This window comes from Felis catus, chromosome A3, assembly GCF_018350175.1.
Source record: "Felis catus isolate Fca126 chromosome A3, F.catus_Fca126_mat1.0, whole genome shotgun sequence".
NCBI lineage: Eukaryota > Metazoa > Chordata > Mammalia > Carnivora > Felidae > Felis > Felis catus.
The window spans coordinates 126,435,516-126,442,160 of NC_058370.1; the positions used below are offsets into that span (position 1 = coordinate 126,435,516).

At 42.3% G+C, this 6,645-nt stretch overlaps 1 long non-coding RNA gene across 1 annotated transcript; it reads right to left on the reverse strand.

Moving 5' to 3' along the window:
- Positions 1–381: 381 nt before the first annotated feature.
- Positions 382–4,709, reverse strand: LOC109498380. The gene is made up of 3 exons (XR_002741306.2): positions 4,639–4,709; positions 1,149–1,317; positions 382–858 (listed from the first exon to the last, which is right to left on the reverse strand). It is a non-coding gene; the product is annotated as an uncharacterized LOC109498380 (long non-coding RNA).
- Positions 4,710–6,645: the final 1,936 nt, after the last annotated feature.

Here is a 6,645-nt window from a genome sequence, read left to right on the forward strand (position 1 = left end):
GGAGGGCCTTTCACGAGAACAGCAAGGCAAATGCTTTGTAGATTATAGATAAATGCAGATGCATAATGGAATAAAGTAAGAAATTAATCTATAATCAAAGGGTACGCGGGAAACTTAGGGGGAAATTGCCATGTTATTTCTTAAAGGTTGATTACACATAGGAACATTTTCAAAGTTAGGTAATGTTAGAAAAACATAGATGACGTATGCTACAAGGAAATCACTAGCAAATATAATGCCACGTTTGCTGCAATAAATCGGCCAGTTCAACACACTGCTGTTGTCTGTGCCCATTTTTATTTTAGTTTTAGTTTTTTATTTTAGTTTTTTATTTTTTAGTTTTTTATTTTACTTTTATTTTACTTTCACCAACGACGCTGTTCTTCCTTCGGGAACCCCTGGTTGCCGGAGCTCATCTCCGGCACCTTGTCTTTGCTCCCCTGTCTTTGCTCACGTGCTTGGCTGGGTGTGTGTACATGTCTCCTAGTTAGACTTGAACTTCCTGAGGACAGTGATTATGAAGTCCACCCACAGTGCTTAACATGGTGCCAGGCACATAGTAGCTTTATACCAAGTGATTTTCAATTTCACTAATAATATTCACATATTTAAATGAGCTTGGGAGGGGGCTGCTTATGGAGACAAGTACTAACAAAAGGAATTTGGGAGACTGGTTTGTCCAGCGCCCCTGCAGCCCTCCTTGAAAGCGATTTCTGCCCTGTCACCTTTCAATCCCTAAAGTCACTGTACGCAGAGCAGTCACACTTGGGCAGGGAGGGCAAGGCGTTCCTCACCTGGGCTCCTGCTGGTCCTTCTTTGTGCAGCTTCCTCGCCCCCCTGGGCCTGTGGAATCTGAAGCTGGATATGGTCATGGTGACAGATGCAGATGGAATGATACAGAAACAGAAGAGTTAACACCCTCTGTCAGCTTTCACTTTAAGTTCACGGGAAAAGAAAATAGAGAAGTTTTCAAGCATAGAAGAATTTTCTATTCCAACTCCTTAAAAAAGAAAAATGCCTCACAAATAGAATCTTCCTTTGGACATCAAATTGCTCAGCTGACAGCATTTTTAACCAAGAAATCAAAAGAAGAAAGATGAGTGTAATTTACAAAAAGCACCCAGACAAGGGGAATGAAGTACATTTACCGTGTAGGTGAAGCATCAGAGGAGACTCATATGCCTGCCTTGGAAATTCCCAGTCTTGTCATTGGATTCATCTGAGTCCATGGATATGATGTTCTGAGTGGCATAAGGCTTCCTTGGGACATGTGCTGTGACCAGGAGGATTCCAGCTGTGCAGACTGATCCATCTCTGCTGGAACGCACAAAGTTCAGGGATAGATGACAGAAGACAGAAGGAGATAGTGACCAAAAAGGGGCCTTGGACAGCAGTCCCCACCACCCTGATGCCTGTGATGCTGTGGGCAGTCATACAAGCCTTGGGTTCTAGGTGATAACCAAGTCAAATCGCCATTTAGAATCTTAGCCTGTGTCATACTTGGCTTTCTACGTCTCTGCTCGTAGTGAGAAAATTCTGAGCAGAGCCTTTATTTACTACAAAACTTTGGCATTTTAGGCTGTAGGCATCTCCTGCCAGGAAGGATAAGAAAAAGAAGTAAAGGGGGAAGGAGGGAAGATTCTATGACTTCTTGAGCCGGCATTATTGCCCAACCTGGGAGCCCAAAATAAGAAGAATGTGTTTTGTCTCTGCTTACTTTTTGTCTCCCAGTCTCTTTGTAAGGTGTCCAAAAGCTCTTATCTGAAAGTCCTGCCATTCTACTAGGGTGAATGCAGCTCTTGGCACATAGTAGATTCTTAATATACAGTGATTGATAGGACGTGACTTGATTGGGTTTACTAATCATAATGCAAATTGGGACAGAGTTTTTCTTCAGGTCCTACTGAGCAAGATCACCTCCTCTGGTTCCCTGATTATGTAGATATCATCATGCCAAGTTTTTCAACAGAGTTAGAAAAATCAACACACAGTGCCCGGTATGGATTAAATGTCATAAGCAGCAATTCTAGGAAGCAGATGATGCATCCTTTAAAACTAGAGTGACCCTTGCCAGCAACCCATGGCTGGCCTGAGCATGCTCACAAAAAAGAGCAAAGCAAAACACTGGAGACCAGAAGTGAGTAAAATGCATGCCTGCCTTGAAGAGCTCACCATCTGGTGTGGAAAGGGAGGAATAAACCAGACATACAAGAAACAACTCCCATAGAATCCAGTAAGAACCGCAATGGAGGAGAGCTTAGGTATGGTGGGATGTCAGAGGGCTGGCCAAATAATTCTGTGTGTGGTGGTGAGATGGGGCGGTAGGAAGGAAAGAGGTAGTGTTTGAGTTTGAACCTGAAATATGTTGTTGAAGTATGAGAGGAAATAGAAGTATCAGTCAGACTCCCAACAGGAAGCAGATGGCACTCTCAAAATGAAATAACTTCAGGAGATTTTATTGTGTGGGGACTATTTCCCAAAGTATGGGTAAGAGAAACCAGAGTAATCCAGGTGAGAGCACAGTAACCCAGGGCCGGTGGAAGCTGCACTATTACCGACCCTTAGCTGGAAAGAATGCGTAATTACCAAATCTCAGAAAGTGACAGTAATCATTGTTGGACATCTGGAGAAGAATAGTGACTACTTGTCGAGGAATACAGCCAGCCTGTGGCAACCTTGTAGGATGGGAGCTGAAATGCATAGCCTGACCTCACTCTCCTCCTTTTAATCTCGTGCAGGTGGTGTGGGCTTTGGCCGAAAGCATCTGGAAGCCAAAGGGCAAGGGGACCTACTGATGTAGTCCAGGCTCAATGGAGGAAGGTAGAGAGTGGGTCTGGAGGGGGTCAACAAAAGATGTCTGCCAGGATCAAAAGTGAAGTCACAGTATGAGCAATGACGTGACTAGGAATGGGAAGGTCTACTGGGGAAGAATGAGAAGCTGAGCCTATAACCCATAGAGATGTCAGTGGGAGACGAGACATCTCTCCCTTCCACGCCTGGGGCATGAAAGTTCTCTACTCCAGTCCTGAAAAGGCAATATGTCATCAGCAGCCCCAGGCTCTAAGACCCTTGTCATTGCTGCTCAGTTCCCACTGTGAGTCCCACCACCGCTGAGGCACTCCTTCCCCTCACACCCCCATCCCGTCATGCTCTCCTGTCACTGCCTCTTCTCACACTCTGAGGCCTGCACTGGAAACCAGTGAAGAGAACCAGGTGGGCTGGAAGGGTTAGTGTCCATTTCAGAAACCTGCTCCCCACACAGCCTGAGTTGAGAGCTTCATCAGGAATGACCCAGACCTGGAAACGTCATTAGTAATAATGATTATGCCACCAGAATGTGCTGTGTTCCATCCTTTTGCTGTAGACTCCACTCCATGCTGGAGCCACTAGGTCTGAACTCGAACTCAATCATGGCTCAAAATCCATCCTGACATCAAAATGTGGGATTTATTCTGTGCTTGAGTTCCCTCTCTGATAACTTGCCTCTGGACCAGTCTCTTGCTAGCTCTGGAGATTGTCTTGCTTGGGACTCTACCTAACGACACCTCAAATAAGACCCAGGAGAGATGCCTTCAGCAGAAAGAATGCACATAAAATCAAAGGATACTGTAGATTTTATAACAGGTCTGGTCCAGGTTTAGGCTCAAAACTATTATTTTTCAGCTTAAGTAGTAGTTCCTTGAAGAAATGTTTTCCAACTCACCAGCCAAAATTCATTATCCTTTTTATACTCTATAATAGGGCAGGGTTCCTCTCGCTCAAAGTTCTTAGACTGAGTGCTATGTGCAGTCATAGAGACTATATACGGCACAGCTTCACACAAGACCATGCATACGGACTAGGATACAAATGGTTCGCCCTGGAGTTGTACAGTGAAATCCTGCACAGCCATAGAAGTGGGTCCCTCTCGATACAGGAGTGCTGATGCATAGGGGCACTTGTACCCCAATGTTTATAGCAGCACTTTCAACAATAGCCAAATTATGGAAAGAGCCTAAATGTCCATCAACTGATGAGTGGATAAAGAAGATGTGGTTTATATACACAATGGAATACTACTTGGCAATGAGAAAGAATGAAAGCTGGCCATTTGCAGCAACGTGGATGGAACCAGAGGCTATTATGCTGAGTGAAATAAGTCAGGCAGAGAAAGACAGATAGCATATGTTTTCACTCTTATGTGGATCCTGAGAAACTTTACAGAAGACCCTGGGGGAGGGGACAGGGGAAAAAAAAAATTAGAGAGAGGGAGGGAGGCAAACCATAAGAGACTCTTAAATACTGAGAACAAACTGAGGGTTGAGGGGGGTGGGGAAGAGGGGAAAGTGGGTGATGGACATTGAGGAAGGCACCTGTTGGAATGAGCACTGGGTGTTGTACAGAAACCAATTTGACAATAAATTGTACTTAATATAAAAATAAATAAACAAATAAATAAATAAACAAATAAATAAATCCCCTCCCCCCCCAAAAAAGGAAATGGTTTATGGGAGAAAGACAGAAGACAAAGGAATCAGAACTGTTACCCGTGTGTATCCTCACATGATTTTTATAATTAGTTGCACTGGCAAGTGCCCTCCCGCATCCTGCTTCTGTGTAGTAGTAAGGTCTTTCTCCTATGTGTGTCCTAACACTCACTTTTCTGATATTTGACGTTGTAAAAGACCGACCGCAGCCTTCAAAGGGACATTTAAAGGGCCTTTCTCCTGAAAATACAAAACAGAATAAATTAAATGATGCAAAAAAAAGTGGGTCCCTCTCACTCTTTAATATCTATTCATTAATATGATTATCCAACTAGTGTCTGTCTCCCTCACTAGTCTGTAAACTCTATGAGGACAGTGGTTCCCAGGATGCAGGAGACCGTGTCTGGCACATAGTAGTCACTCAAGTATTAATGAATATTTAATAAATCTTCTGAAACTACAATTTTATTTTTTTTAATTAATTTTTTTTAATGTTGATTTATTCTTGAGAGAGTGAGAGAGAGACGGAGCACGAGCGGTGGAGGGACAGAGAGAGAGAGGGAGACACAGAATCCGAAGCAGACTCCAGGCTCCAAGCTGTCAGCACAAAGCCCGACGCGGGGCTCGAACCCACAGGCTGTGAGATCATGACCTGAGCCGAAGTCAGACGCTTAACCGACTGAACCACCCAGGCGCCCCTGAAACTACAATTTTAAAGAGTAGAAGCTGAGATCCAGCGAGTTTAAGTGGAATGCTTTATTAACTCTTAGGAAAGAGTTAATAAGTGATGGAGTCAGAATTTAAGTCAAAAACATGTGTTTTTCACTGTTCAATGTGGTCTTTAAAATACAGTAAAATGGTATGTTTTGAAAGCTGGCTGGAAGACAAATAGAGATCAGTAAAGATAAGGTCAAAGGACACTGATGCCCTCACTACCTTTACCTGGTGCCACCTTAACAGGAGCCTCCTGGATAGTTTGTAGGAAATCTGCCAGAGCCTCCCGTCCAGCCTCGCTGCCCGGTCCAGAGAGGTGGAACAGGCAAGTACTGAAAGGGTAACTCTTGAGTCCCTAGAGGCCAGTGATTTACAGTCTGATGGCAGCCTCTTGCCTGCTTTCCTCATCATTTTCCCACCATGACCTGCCAAGGGCACCACCAGCCTCTGCACCTCTGTCCCCGCAGGCAAACAGGCAGCCGCCATTCTGAGAGAGAGCCTCTGTGAGCACCCTGGGGTGCCCTGCCTCTGCCTTTCCACCTTCGTCTGCAGCAAGGAGGGAGTGGAAGTGTTCCTTCTTCCTTCTAATGCCAGAACTCCCAGGAAGCCCAGTTAGCGTTAACGGCCTGCCAATGTACTTTTTACAAACCCATTTTTCCCCATGTCACTCAATCAGGAGAGGAAAATTTGTGGCCACCATAAAGTTGATATACACAATGTCAAAGTATTTTCATTTGTTTTGGGGTTTTTAATGATGAAGAAAAAAGAAACAATTGTACACTGAGAATTTACGGTAATGTTTTTTTCAACCTCTACAGTAAACAGTTTGCTTTTCTAAGTAGCCAGCTACTTTTTACTTTTTCTAAGTAGCCAGTAAACATTTTGCTCACTAATGTGCTCTTAGTCTGGTGGGGTTTTATATATTATATATATTATATATACATGTTATATATATTATATATTTATATATACAAATATATAAAATATATATATAAAATATATATACAAATATATATACAAATATATAAAATATATTTATATATACAAATATATAAAATATATACAAATATATAAAATATATATAAAATATATATATACAATATATATATATAATATAAAATATATTTAAGGTGGGGGATAGAACAAATTTTATTTTAAAGCATGTTAGCTTGACCAGCAACTTTTATGTATTCAGACTAGGGTTTCTCACAGTATCATTATGGACATTTGTTCAAGATAATTCTTTATTGTTGGGGTCTGTCCTGTGGAAACTGTTACTCAAATTAAATCTTAAAATTGTTCCCTGTTACCCATTAATAGAGGATTAGGTATATAAAATTCAGGTTTTTAGTAAAAAGCAGTGAATAGTATCAATTTTATTTGGTTCAACCTAACAAGATTCAAGACTGAAAACCTTGATATTGGGGTCATATAATGAGTCTTTGTTGTAAGGGCCTGTCCTGTG